Source organism: Xiphias gladius, chromosome 5 (genome assembly GCF_016859285.1).
Source record: "Xiphias gladius isolate SHS-SW01 ecotype Sanya breed wild chromosome 5, ASM1685928v1, whole genome shotgun sequence".
Classification (NCBI taxonomy): Eukaryota; Metazoa; Chordata; class Actinopteri; order Istiophoriformes; family Xiphiidae; genus Xiphias; species Xiphias gladius.
The window spans coordinates 17,167,784-17,182,829 of NC_053404.1; the positions used below are offsets into that span (position 1 = coordinate 17,167,784).

The window sequence follows — 15,046 nt, forward strand, 5'->3', positions numbered from 1 at the left end:
CGGGGGTGGGGTGGGGGTGGGGGTGGGGGGGGGGGGGTGTGCTGTGTTAATGTCCTGTATGTACAAGTGTGTACAGGTACCGTGCATGTGAGTAAAAGGAAAGAGAGGAGGAAAAACCAACATGAAGATAGAGGGAAAGTGGTAGAAGGAGACTTTTCGAGCTCTATGTACACAGCTTAAGGATGGGTAACACTCTGACACACTCCTGAGACAGTGGAGTAGAGGTCACTGAAGCTCTGCTTTGTGGAGTGTTTGCTTGGTCCCAAGTCACGGGTCCATGGCAAACAAGCCCAGTGTCAGGGGGCTTCTGTCGTTTGTTGGTCAACACACTTACCCCTTGTAGTGGTAGGATTAAGAGCAAGCAAACACTGAGTAAATTTGTGAGGGCTTTTATTAGATAGTGACGGTGCAGATACAGACAGGAAACATGGGGAGAGAAAGAGGGGGGCAGCAAGTAACAGAGTTCCCTGGTCTTATATTTTTAGCAATATTGTAGCCCATTCCCACTTAACTATGACAACAACGTATCTCCAAATTTGGTGATTTTGAATTTTTCACTATATTGAAGTATCAAATGTTCCTTTATGGGTTGAAGCTACTTCTCAAGCTAAAGAAACCATTTAAAAACAAATGGATTATCTGAAAAATGCATTACCAGTAAGCTGAACATTTTTTCAGCTTGTTTTTCTTAGCCCCATGAAAACGGGATCTTTTGGGGATACATGGTTTTCACAGGACGTCGACAAGGATACAAGGACATCCAAGATTGAACAGTGTGAAAGTAATTGTTACAGCAGCTGTTATAACCTTCTTGGACCTCTTGATTGTGAAATTTGTGATTTATCACAGAACGATTGGGGAAGTATTTGGATTATGATACGATTAACTGATTTCCCTTTGTGAAATTGAGCTTAAAGGGTCAAATCACATTTACTAGAAAAATCTGCTCCCACTTGGCCATGGTGCCAAAGTAACCAGGTAGTAGTGGTAGAGAAAGTACTCAAATCCTTTACTTAGGTAAAAATAGCCATACTGACATATAAAATAACCACATTACAAGTACAAGTTGATTTAGAGATGCTGCTTTCACTCCAATACAATGGTGGTGAATGGAATCTTGTTGGTGGTGCTCACAGTATCCACAAAAAGTGTTCTTGTCACTCCTTTTTAAAGATATTTTTATGGTTGTTTTGTCTTTTTTTTTTTTTAGTTAAATAGTGTACGACAGACGGGAAACATAAGGAGCAAGAGAGAGGGTATGACATGCAACAAAGGTCCCTGGCTAGTGTCGAACTGCAAGCAATGCAGAATTGTATACGTCTTAACCACAAGGCCACCAGATGCCCCGTCTCTTTAATATTATGTGTAAAGTAACTAAGTGCATTTACTCAAGTACTGTACTTTAGTGCAATTTTAGGCTACCTGTATTTGGGTATTTTGATTTTATGTTGCCTGCGACTTCTTTTCAACTATATTTCAGAGGAAAATATTATACTTTTGACAATTGTAACTCCCCACTACAACTGTTTGACAGCTATAGTTGGCAGCTATTTTTCAAATCGGGATTTAAAAATTTTTTTTTATAAAAAATATGCTAATCACTTAATTATGATCCATTTTAACGGGATAAACCACCCAACTGTATATTAGTAAAGTCTAAATGATTTCCACTTTGATGGCATTAAAATGTTACTCACACATGATACGAATCCAATGATGTGTAAACATAACACTCACATGTGCATTCTGCATAGTGAGTACTATTGCTTTTGATACTTTTGGCTTTTGAGTACACTTTGGCCTCTAATACTTCTGTACTTCTACGTGAGTAAAATTTTGAATGCGAGACTTTCGCTCGTAACAGAGTATTTTTATGTTGCTACTTCCTCAACACTCACTGGAGACACTTCAGACATTCCTTTATCTTAAAATACTGATTCTCGGCTGCGAAAAGTATGGGACCCTCTGTCATTCCTCTGTTCAGCGGTCACATCTGTTTGGATATAATATGCTTATTCTGCCTTACCCGTTTCACAGTGACATCTGTCCAGTGGCGAAGAACTAAAGGCAAAAATCCAAATGCCTACACAACATTCTGCCAAGTATTGATTTACTGTAACTTGTGTAACATACGTTGACACACTGAGCACTGCATATTGTTTCAGTGAGATCATGGCTGAAACTGGAAACACACTCTGTCAGTTGGTCACCATTTGAAAAATAAGCACGAGACACAGATGTTGATCTTCCGTGCAGAGCATTTCATTCATGTTGTCGATTGTGCTGTGAGCAAAGGTGACAATATACGAGCCTGTGAATGGTAGTGACTGGTTATGGTGTGTGCCTGTGCGTTTGCGAGGATGCCTGAGTGTCTACCTTAGTGAGTGCACCTCCCTGTCTGTAGATCTCGGGGTCTGGAACAAACAGTAGTTCCTTCTTAATTGGGGTGAGATCTGGGGCTTAAAGGGGGCCAAGAAGGGACCCGAACCCCTTTCTTTCTCCTCCAGAATCGCTTTGGCTACAGAGGTGCTTTTGATGTGTGCTTTGGCTCTGCGAGTCCTACTTTGGAATATGTTCTTGGGAGACCATTGGTTACTTGCCTCCAGGCAGAATCTCAATCCCTAGGATCCTGGCCCTCTTTGATGAAATACTTTCGGGAGCCGCTAACCCTACTGATGCCCATGTGCACCCCCCTCCCTCCTCTTTTACCCTCTTGTTCTCCCCCACCTCACTCCCACCTACCCGCCCTCCATTCCCCCATCCCCAACTCCACGTTCCTTGGATTCTCTTTGAGAGATTCATAACAAGGACTTTATCTCTGTGTAGTCCGGGCCAGATGAGCACCTCCTGACAAAATGACAGGAGAATTAGTCGTGTCTTACAGAGCATTTTTTACTGTCTCCTCTCGGGCCGACTTCCTGTCGTCACAGACCCAAGCATTTTCATTGTATTGACAGTGATTTATATCACAGCTTATATTCTGTCGTTGTGCATTTGTAGCATTTCTGTACTTGTTATTTAACCTTATTTATTACGTCTGTATTTCCATTTAAAATCATCAAATGTTACCGCATGCTTTAATTGTGACATTTTATGGATGGTAAGGAAAATTTGCGAAAACTATCTGGGTCGGATTTTTGTTGATCAATAGAGACAGCATTTGACTCCAAACCATGTGTTGCACTGGGATATTTAGAATAGTTGGAGGTCGAGTCGGCTTGCTCAACTTTGTCATCCGAAATCCATCTTCATATACTGACAAAATGAGAATTAAACATTTGGGGGTTTATTTGATGACAAAGATGCTGAAAGTTGGGACAGAAGATCTTGATTGATTAAGGCAGTAATTAGTCAGACTTACTGTAGTTGGCGGAATACGCATCAGGAGAAGGCCTTTTTTACAAAAAAAGAGAGAAAATTCCTTTAAATCACAGATTTCTTCATTTGCCACAGTAGTTGATTGAATATGTGTTACATTCAGGATAAATTCACTAACTGTGGCTTAATGGACTTGACCTCTCAGCCTCACACACACATTCAAATCCGGGTGAAACGATTAACGGGTGATTTTCCTCTCCAAACTCCCACCTCTTCATTGATTGAAACAGCACCCTAAAGACCTCTCTTACCACATAATTTCCCTGTATATTGATTATGTATATTGATTATACCTAACCCTACAGGAAGGCTTTCCTCTGCTTTAACGCAGCATTAGATATCACTCTGAAGTCGGAGCCCAGGAGACTATTTTAGCCCTCATAAATCGACAGTTTCCAATACGTGAGTCAGATTGCTCCATAATACAAATGGCTCTTTTTTTTAAGGTGGACAATTGAGAGAGAGGCCTGACTGCATTACCTGCATAAAACCAGTTAAAAAGGCTCATAGTTTAGTGTTTATCTTAATTTCTCATAAGATATCCTATCATAAGTACAAAATAAATCAACATATATACCTGTTAGAGTTGTCATGTGATGCAGGATTTTTAGTTTAGCATTGTAATCAAATGTAGGTGCGGATGTTTTTTGTGGTAGTATGTCCCAAGACTTTAACCACTGGGATTTATGTAAATGTACGCGGAAGAACAGGTTTCTTTAATCTTTCATGGATAGTGACTGACAGCTCTAAGAAAAGTTACACTGGAAACATCATGTCGTAGTAGAGTCCACGATGAGGTCTGTTGCTCACCCAGGGTCATTCAAACACTTATGAGCAAGTTGCATGGACAGACAAGGAACAAACAAACAGGAAAGTAACCACAGACACAAAAAATAAAAAAAAAATCCACTTTGTTTTCAGTGACAAAATAAATTTATTGAGGGCTTTTCGTAAAAATGCAACAAACCTTGCTTAACCAGGACCAGTATTGTACTTCTTTATGTGTTAAGAAGGCCTGTGAGGAATAGAAAGGGGGGTGGACTGAATGTAATATTGGTTTAAGCTCCATAAGTTATTATATTAGGACTAGTCGGGACTAAGGTTTCCAAAAATACTAACTTAAAGAAAAGAAAGGAAAGAAAGAAAGAAAGAAAGAAAGGGGGTACACAAAATAAAAAAAAGGAGGGAGGCAGTGAGTAAAGGAGGGAGCAATCCGAAGGGAGGAGTCAAGCGAGGGAAGGAGCAGCTGGAGACCCACACTTCGCCCTCTCTCTTCTCCTCGAAAAAGCGCTCTAAATGTAATAACAACTCTCCATGCGCTTCCCTGACGCCTCTGTTGTTTTTTTACGCACATCTCCGGTCTGCTATCGGCAGATATTATCGGCGGGCTGATGGTGTTGGTCCGGCGGTGGCTGAACCCAGCAAACTGTGAGAAGGAGGTGAAAGACAGGCAAGAGGAAAAACTCTGGCAGCGCCGTTTTGGAGTTGGAGTTGCAGCGTAAAAAAAAAAAAAAAAAAAAAAAAAAAGTCCCAGGCAACTCCAGAGGCACATCTGCAACTTGGGAAGAGGAGAGAAGAAAGAAGACAAATCATTGTTTTCTGAGAAGATTAAAAACAAGTCAAGAATTTGAGGGGAAAACACCCGGAAAGAAGTAAGTACTCAAATGCGTACGGGCGGAATAGACTTTAAACATTGTTGCGCTTATTCGTCCGCTGGTAAAGTTTGGAAAGCCAGCCCAGCCAGAGCAGAGCTTTGAAGCAGCAGAGGGCTCGCGTTTCAGAACGATGGCAGTTCATACAAGTGAAGTTGTGTAGACATGAGGTGGACCCACTGCGGGAGCGTTCGTCCGAAACACCAGCTTTTCTTTCTTTTTTTTTTTTTTGTCGTGGAGCAACGAGGAAAGCTTCGATCTGGGATTCCCAAAACGGGCGAAAGTGTGCAGCACACGCCGCGCTTCGCCTGGCCCGGGTGTGATTTATACCCTGCGAAATAGAGTGTATGTTGAAAAGAAAACCCCGGGCGGCGCACTTAACGAGTATCCGCCGGACAGATGTGCGTTTTAAAGCTGGTCTGAAGTAGCATCAAGTTCAGTGTGAGTGGGGAAACTTGTTTTTTTTTCTTTGGAGGGGGGGGCGGGGGGGGGTCTTCGGTGGTGTTACATGCAAGGCAAGAACACGTGTCGGGAGTTTTGAACTGAAACTTTCATGAACTTCTGTAGACATGAAACTTTACTGGACCGTCGCCTAAAGAAACGCGCGTGGGGTGTGTGTGTGTGTGTGTGTGTGTGTGTGTGTGTGTGGGGCATGCATATTTATGTGCATGTGTGATCGTATTTCAGTGTCTGTTATTGATTCTGTTGATCCCGGTAGAGTTCGGCAGACTTCCTGGAAAGGTTAATGAGAAGATGCAGGGACATGCTCAGACACAATATTATTATTATTATTATTATGTATTTTTTTTTTAGTCCAACCACATCCTGTGGCTGACGCCTTGACCTTAAACATCTAGGCATAATTAATTTTACAGCCATCATACCACTTAAAACATTTTCTTTAACTGGCTGGTTTTGTAATGTTTTCCAAATACCAAACCTTCAAAGTCAATTTGAGGCCCTTTTTTTTTTTTTTTTTTTTTGATACACATATGATTTAAAGAAGAGAGATTTGCACTGCAAACCATGTCCACATTAACATTTAGATTCATATTTAGCGTTGAATTGATATTTTTAAACAACTGAAAATTACATTGTGCCACTGAAGTCAAAAAATTCTTTATGTTTCCAGTGCACTTTCATTTGTGTGTGTCTGTGTGCGTGTGTGTGTGTGTGTGTGTGTGTGTGTGAGTGCGGAAATAAGTGTCAGTTTCTGTAAACCTGGGCTAAGTTAAAGCAAATCTGTCGGGAAATCATTCATAATCGGTCTTGTTTACAATGTGATTGGCAAGTTTGTTTGAATGTCTGGTTCGCATAAAAAAAGAAACGGAATATTTTAGGTTACATCAGTAGATCATGGCGTGTTTGAAGGCATGTGCATGTGCTCAAAGAAATTTAAGCCCATTACAGTGGGGTCTGTAGCCCGGCAGGGGTCCATGTGGGGAGTTTTATAGGGCCCCAAGCAAAATGAGAAATAGTATAAATAGACTATAAATTAGTTTATTAGAATCCACTGTAATTAGCATAATCAAAAGTAGATAAGATATGACTAATACCATCATATGTTTTCCCCTTTCATACCCAGTCATTCACTTAAACACAAAATCAACACGAAAAAACAAACTCTCACATGTGCTCGTGCAGAGTGGGGGGAAAAAAATAAAAAAAATCTCTCTAACAGAAGTCTGTACAGGACATGAAAATGTTTGAGAGCCCCCGAGCCTCCACATGTGCAGATATTTGTTTGAAACTTTCCCTCCTGTCCTCGCCAGCTGTTCCACATTTTATCTGCTTGTGTGCTCTCGGGTTTCATACAGACGACGAGGGTCCGAGGTGCTCAGCCATGCGGTGCAGCTCAAATCCTCCTTTTTTTGACACTTGGCAAATTATTAACGGAGGTCTGACTGCCTTGAGACGGAGCAGTGACTGAACACACCAAATAAGATGTTTAACAGCACAAGTTCACACAGATAAAAATCTCCTTTTAGCTATTTTTATGAGGTAGTTCCATCATTCATCTTGGCTGTGGATTTGGCTTTGAGCAGAGTTTTTTTTTTTTTTTTTAGCCCAGCTATTTACAGAAGAGCAATTATTTATGTTTCCAGTGCACTTTCATTTGTGTGTGTCTGTGTGCGTGTGTGTGTGTGTGTGTGTGTGTGTGTGTGTGTGAGCAAGGGAAATAAGTGTCAGTTTCTGTAAATCCTCACAAGTTAAAGCAAATTGTCAAATCATTCATGCATCATATTCTTGTTTACAATGTGATTGGCAAGTTTGTTTTGAATGTGTCTGGTTCGTATAAAAAAAGAAACGGAATATTTTAGAAATACATCAGTAGATCTATGGTGTTTAGTGCATGTATGTGCTCAAAGAAATTTAAGCCCATTACAGTGGGGTCTGTAGCCCTGCAGGGGTCCATGTGGGGGGAGTTTTATAGGGCCCCAAGCAAAATGAGAAATAGTATAAATAGACTTATAAATGAAGTTTATTAGAATCCACTGTAATTAGCATAACTGCAAAAGTAGATAAGATATGACTAATACCATCATATGTTTTCTTTCATACCCAGCTGCTATTCACTCTAAACACAAAATCAGGTGGAACAAACTCTCACATGTGCTCAGTGCAGTAGAGCTGGGGGAAAAAATAAAAATTTCTAACAGAAGTTAGCACAGGACATGAAATGTTTAGAGAAGCCTCTTGAGCCTCCATATGATGCAGATATTTGTTTGAAACTTTCCTCCTGTCCTCGCCAGCTGTTCCCACATTTTATCTGCTTGTCTGCTCTCGGGTTTCATACAGACGACGAGGTATCCGAGGTGCTCAGCTATGCAAGCAAGTGAGCTCAAATCCTCCTTTTTGACACTTGGCAAATTATTAATGGAGGTCTGACTGCCTGAGACGTGAGAGCAGTGACTGAACACACTTAAATAAGATGTTTAACAGGCTAAAGTTCAACACAGATAAAAAATCTCCTCTTAGCTATTTTTATGAGGTAGTTCTGATCATTCACTTTGGCTGTGGATTTGGCTTTGAGCAGAGTTTTTTTTTTTTTTTTAGGTCTTGGTTACATTTGTCTAATAAAAAAAAAAAAAAAGGACTGTCATAAATTGTCATTTAATATTTCCACTATTTTATTTATAATAACAAAATAACATTTCACAGGCCTCACAAGTGGAAAATGAATCACTGAATTAAGATAAAAATATTAAGATAAAAAATAATAAACCGACACACCAGGCCTTTAACCCCTCAGATTTTAGTCATAATATGTTCTATTTTAAAATGACAAAGTGAGAGTCATTTGTAATTATAATTCTATTTGTAGAGATTAAACAAGGATGACTGTACTTTGTTCTCCTGTATGTTTTACATTTTGTGGCCTGTGACTTGTTAATTAAGCATTTTAAAATAATACTGATAATTAAAAATACCATACAATTAACTCTGTATCATTATTATTGGAGGCAAAAATTATGACCGTATTTCATTTTCAATGTGCAGGCAGAATTTACGATGTGACATTTTCTACCAGTCTTAAATTAAGTGTGATTAATCAAATTTTCAGTGACCGACTGATCATTCAGTGACTCACATTTTTGAGGGGTTTAATATTCTACAGAGCAATACTGTACATTATTAATGACTTAATTTCTATTTTTACACAGCAGGGTAGATGTGAGTACATTTTCCAAATATGTTCTATAAATTGAGCCATATAAAAAAAAAATCCTCATATTATAAAACATTTGTCTTTCCAATCATAAATAAATACAAGAATGTCATATGTGTACACTTACCATTGTTGTTGGTAGTATTAAATTTAACCTAAAGGTAATAGCCAAGGGTAATACCGATGTCAAACAGGTGCACCTTTTAGCAAGAAAAAAGACTTTGCCTCATTATGATGCAGCAGCAGTGATGAATGCAGCAGTGTTAAGATGCTAATCTGCAGGAATGAGATGCACTACTCAGAGCCGTTCGCTTACTGTAGCCGGCTAAGATGCATCATTGCCACTCTCTCCTTCCTCAACGCCATACTTGAGGCACAGGCGGATAACGTTCCCCCTCTCCGGGCGTCGGTCCGTCAGATAGCAGAAGCGTAATGTTTTATCTCAACTTTGAGCACTCCTTCAAGTAAAATTATGCGTCGCGACACCGGCCCAGGACACCCGTGACCTGGCAGAATAAGGGCCGTCACGATAATGCAGGGATGATGACATGCTATTAGCTTTTGAGGTATGGCCCTCTCCTCTTTTTAAAGGCCTTGCATTCACAGCTAAAGGCAGGTTCGGTCCTCAGGCCTTTTAACGCCCCGCAGGAAGAATACCTGTTATCAGGTTTGTGTGCAGAGGCCCTAATGAGCTGTGTTGTTGTGCTAATGCTGTGACCTGAAGCCCTCAAAGAGGTGGCAAATGTTTTTATAAAACAAGGGCAATGTGAAGGAAGTTTATTTTTCCTCAAGATTAAGAGGACTGTAGTGTATTTTTGGTGTTAGTCTGCTTGTTTTGCAGATTGTTGTGGCTTGTGTGTTTTTCCACTTTTGTGCTTTTTCTTAAATCCCTTGTTTCTCGGCAGGTTAATGGAATCACACAGAAGTGTACCTATTAACAATTATTAGAAATTTTAATTGTTTATAGTAAAATACACAGTAACCACCTGACCAGTAAAAGTTTTGAGTAATTCCCTGTGTAATATGATTAGCTGTTGCTTCTCTTGCAAAAAAACTGGTGTAGTTGAATAGATGGCCCCAGAAAGAAATCTCTCACTTTGATGATTTGGTACTTTGATATGTTGACATCAAATGAAACAGACACAGTGGGGAAAGAAAGAGGACAAGTCAGACAGAGGTAGTGATTGAGGGGAAAAAAAAACAAAAAAAAAACGGTTGAGCATGAGAGCAGGACGAAGTGTGTGTGTGTGTGTGTGTGCGTGTGTGTGTGTGTGTGTGTGTGTGTGTGTGTGTGTGTGTGTGTGTGTGTGTGTGTGTGTGTGTGTGTGTGTGTGTGTGTGTGTGTGTGTGTGTGTGTGTGTGTGTGTGTGTGTGTGTGTGTGTGTGTGTGTGTGTGTGTGTGTGTGTGTGTGTGTGTGTGTGTGTGTGTGTGTGTGTGTGTGTGTGTGTGTGTGTGTGTGTGTGTGTGTGTGTGTGTGTGTGTGTGTGTGTGTGTGTGTGTGTGTGTGTGTGTGTGTGTGTGTGTGTGTGTGTGTGTGTGTGTGTGTGTGTGTGTGTGTGTGTGTGTGTGTGTGTGTGTGTGTGTGTGTGTGTGTGTGTGTGTGTGTGTGTGTGTGTGTGTGTGTGTGTGTGTGTGTGTGTGTGTGTGTGTGTGTGTGTGTGTGTGTGTGTGTGTGTGTGTGTGTGTGTGTGTGTGTGTGTGTGTGTGTGTGTGTGTGTGTGTGTGTGTGTGTGTGTGTGTGTGTGTGTGTGTGTGTGTGTGTGTGTGTGTGTGTGTGTGTGTGTGTGTGTGTGTGTGTGTGTGTGTGTGTGTGTGTGTGTGTGTGTGTGTGTGTGTGTGTGTGTGTGTGTGTGTGTGTGTGTGTGTGTGTGTGTGTGTGTGTGTGTGTGTGTGTGTGTGTGTGTGTGTGTGTGTGTGTGTGTGTGTGTGTGTGTGTGTGTGTGTGTGTGTGTGTGTGTGTGTGTGTGTGTGTGTGTGTGTGTGTGTGTGTGTGTGTGTGTGTGTGTGTGTGTGTGTGTGTGTGTGTGTGTGTGTGTGTGTGTGTGTGTGTGTGTGTGTGTGTGTGTGTGTGTGTGTGTGTGTGTGTGTGTGTGTGTGTGTGTGTGTGTGTGTGTGTGTGTGTGTGTGTGTGTGTGTGTGTGTGTGTGTGTGTGTGTGTGTGTGTGTGTGTGTGTGTGTGTGTGTGTGTGTGTGTGTGTGTGTGTGTGTGTGTGTGTGTGTGTGTGTGTGTGTGTGTGTGTGTGTGTGTGTGTGTGTGTGTGTGTGTGTGTGTGTGTGTGTGTGTGTGTGTGTGTGTGTGTGTGTGTGTGTGTGTGTGTGTGTGTGTGTGTGTGTGTGTGTGTGTGTGTGTGTGTGTGTGTGTGTGTGTGTGTGTGTGTGTGTGTGTGTGTGTGTGTGTGTGTGTGTGTGTGTGTGTGTGTGTGTGTGTGTGTGTGTGTGTGTGTGTGTGTGTGTGTGTGTGTGTGTGTGTGTGTGTGTGTGTGTGTGTGTGTGTGTGTGTGTGTGTGTGTGTGTGTGTGTGTGTGTGTGTGTGTGTGTGTGTGTGTGTGTGTGTGTGTGTGTGTGTGTGTGTGTGTGTGTGTGTGTGTGTGTGTGTGTGTGTGTGTGTGTGTGTGTGTGTGTGTGTGTGTGTGTGTGTGTGTGTGTGTGTGTGTGTGTGTGTGTGTGTGTGTGTGTGTGTGTGTGTGTGTGTGTGTGTGTGTGTGTGTGTGTGTGTGTGTGTGTGTGTGTGTGTGTGTGTGTGTGTGTGTGTGTGTGTGTGTGTGTGTGTGTGTGTGTGTGTGTGTGTGTGTGTGTGTGTGTGTGTGTGTGTGTGTGTGTGTGTGTGTGTGTGTGTGTGTGTGTGTGTGTGTGTGTGTGTGTGTGTGTGTGTGTGTGTGTGTGTGTGTGTGTGTGTGTGTGTGTGTGTGTGTGTGTGTGTGTGTGTGTGTGTGTGTGTGTGTGTGTGTGTGTGTGTGTGTGTGTGTGTGTGTGTGTGTGTGTGTGTGTGTGTGTGTGTGTGTGTGTGTGTGTGTGTGTGTGTGTGTGTGTGTGTGTGTGTGTGTGTGTGTGTGTGTGTGTGTGTGTGTGTGTGTGTGTGTGTGTGTGTGTGTGTGTGTGTGTGTGTGTGTGTGTGTGTGTGTGCGTGCGCTCCTCTTGTGGGACCAACTTTGTTTTTTCATTTGTCTGAAGAAATAGGAAAAGGGAAGGAAAAAAAAAAGTGGGAGCTCAAGTTGCCTTAGCAGGGGCTGAGAGAGGGCTGGTTTGTTTTCCATGGCTTTGGCCTGTTGGAAACTCCAACTGGACCTGACAATTAGTATGGTCAACTCCTCTCCCAAAGTGAGGCACTGAAGATGGCTATATATATAAAAAAAAAGGAAAGAACAGGAAAAACAATCAAATAAATTTGAATAAAGTGATGTGAATTTGTAATCAATGAAGTTGTGTTTGACAGTTTAACATAAACCCAGTTGTGGGTCACGGTAAATTTCATATGCAGGTTTGAGTGCGAGAATGCAGAGTGTGCCAGCTAGCGGCTGCGTTTTCTTTTCTCGCACACTTGAGGAGAAACAGAGCAGGTCGCGCCGGCATGAGGGTGCCGCTCATCCCCTCCCATGTTTGCTGAAGCTGCCGTAAAAATGTCTTAAAATCCGCTGTGTGAAGTATAGCAGCAAGAGGTGAAGTGCTTTGGTTTGGGGCCCATTTGCTCGTGGGCTGTGTGTAAAGTTGAGCGCCTAAAGACGCAGTTTTCCCGGGGCTGGGGCTGTTACTGCAGATGTGGCATTGTGTCAGCTTTGATGGGAGCCAGTAGTGGCATCCGTGAGGGGGTCTGTGCTTTCTCGTCCGGGGTGGCGATTGGGGGACAGATGAACCGGCTGCTTGCTGTGAACAATGATCTGTCACTACCCCTGCTTCTTGATGTGTGAAGCCATGAGTCAGGCTCTGTCTACCCCAAGACACCATTACACACACACTTTTTTTTTTTTTTTCTCCTCCAAAATGATTTGAACTGAGCAAGAAAAAACTATTTTGGTAACAATGCAATTTTGAATCACAACTCCTGTCCTTACAGCAATTATGTCATGCAATAATGCTCACAATGTCAACCCCCTGTGTTTGCTATCCCATGTTGCTTATAGTTGTCTTTCAGTGGGAGTAATCCCTAAGTCTGGTTGCATCCTGAAGTGGTAGTCAAGGACGGGTCTATTGTTTGAATGTCAAATGTAAATGCCAAGGTTAACACCCTGAAGAAGCACAGACCCAGACATTCTCTCTGCTCTCCGACCTTGTTTAGATGAGTACTTCTTCCTCAACTCTGCTCCTCCGTTTTTTCTGCTGGGGACTTGGGGCAAGTTGGAAAAGGAGGCCGCTGGGCATCCCGTATAAACCCCTCTAGTGTGTTCTGCTCAGCAATGAATGCTAACAGACCCTAGCTCTAATCATGTCTCATCTTAAAAAAACAAAAGGGGAACTATATTATCTGAGCAAATTGCTGCCCCAACCTGAAAGAACCCTCCTTTGACAGCGCAGCATTTGAAGACTAATCGTTTTTTCTCATGCAAAGCACGCTGTTTTAAGAGCCTGGGCCACGGAAAGAGAGGGGGCTGTGTTTTAACAATACTCCGCAGGGAGTGAGGAACAGGGTTTGGGGAGGGGAGGTAGGGCTGGGGCGGGAGGGTTCCTCTCTCCTTTGCTCCTCAGACAAAGCCCAGTTCCTTTCAGGGTTGCGTGGGGGGTAGGGTGCGTGGGGAAGAGGAGGGAGCATCCAAGAGTTCGAGTTCCTTGAAAGAGAGGGACTCCAGCCGTTTTTAATGACAGTTTGTCATCATGGCTCCTCCATCTCCCAGGGAAATGAAGGGCTGGCCTTAGAGTGACAGGCCTGCAAAGAAGTGGGCCTGAAAAAATTTATAGAGAAACAGAAATATTAACGTGTACATGGGGCCCTAAAACGGCTTTGGCTATTCCTGCCAGTCTGGTGTTTTTATTAAGAGGGGTCGACATGCTTTGGAAATATATCTTATTCATGAAGAAAGCCAGGTTAGACTTCCCAAAGAATTAATTATATTCCCCCAGATGCGGCTTTGCGGTTTGCAGCCGTCCCTCGGAGGACATGGAGCGTGGAGCGCGACATTGTAAAGCCTCCCTTAGTGGGCACAGGAGTGCGAAGGGTTCCATTTGTCAAAGGTGCTGGAGTCTTTTTCCCTCCTCAACACTTTCCCGGCTCAGCCTCAAACTCATTGTCTGAGCAAAGGCAGGACATTAGTCACCGCAACACCATGGGGGCCTGCAGGGCTAAGGACCAGTGCTCTGGAGCCCAGGCTGGGACAGAGGGGAGAGGAGAGGGGAGAGGGAAGAATGGAAGTGGGGAGGGAGTGAAGGAAAAGGTGAGAGAAGGGCAAGAAAGGAGGAGGAAATTTGGGGTAGATGGAAAGTGAGGAAGAGAGAAGATGAGAGCTCAGAGTATGTGTGTGGGAGAGGGAGAAAGACCATGAGGGGGTTAGAGGGAGTGGAGTCTGTAGCTCTACCTCAGGGCTCAGTATGTAAGCCCCTGTCTACCCCCCAAAGCTGCTTTCACAGAGAGATTTACAAGACAGGTCTCCGGTGTGATTTGCTGCCCTGCATTATGAGTGAGTGAGTGTGTGATTTTGTAAATGTGTGTGCGTGTCTTGCTGAAATGGACCTTTCTGGTTTTTTTTTTTTTTTTTTTTCCAAGGCTTGTTTTCTTTTTTTTTTTTTTTGAGTCACCTATGCAAGAAAGATATTCACCCAAATTTACTAATCAGGGCAGGTCAGACTCGCAACAGCCCCACTGGAGCAGTATGAATAACCTATTCCCCCTGGTGGCAGGGTGTGTGTGGGTCGGCGGGTGTGTGTGCGCATTCATGTGTGAATGTATTTCACAGATTCACACATACAAGGGATCCTGTTAGCTTTTGGAATTATTTATAAAGCCTGGCTTTTGTGTGGCGCTCTAAGTCCCTGTCTCCTCCCATTACTGCCTATGACTCTACCTGGGCTTCCGTCAACCCCCAAATGCTTCTTCAGCCACCCTCCCAGCACAAGGAACTGAGTTTGGTGTTAGAGCTAAACCCTTTACAGCCACCAGTTTCTCGAGAGAATCACTTTTTCCCCTTTTATATATATATATATACTGGCTAAAGATTTTCTCTTTTGGAAAAACAGTTTTCTCATTTATAAAGATATAATATGTGGAGACAAATTCGATCTATACACATCAGAGAGACACACAAAGTTATACAGACCCATCCCATATGGCCCTGATTACAATGTAATCCAGGAAAGTTTTTTCCCCCTTTTTCTTGCACGGACCGAGCGGGGGTGAAGGTTTTAGTGTATCTGAGATGG

The 15,046-nt window shown here is 42.7% G+C and overlaps 1 protein-coding gene across 1 annotated transcript in view; it reads left to right on the plus strand.

Moving 5' to 3' along the window:
- The first annotated feature begins 4,930 nt into the window (after positions 1–4,930).
- The window catches only part of gli3 (GLI family zinc finger 3), a 95,693-nt gene continuing 85,577 nt past the window's right edge, over positions 4,931–15,046 (plus strand). The window contains exon 1 of the mRNA XM_040127610.1: positions 4,931–5,030. The gene's annotated coding sequence lies outside the window, so the exon portion shown is untranslated. The remainder of the gene's footprint in view (positions 5,031–15,046) is intronic.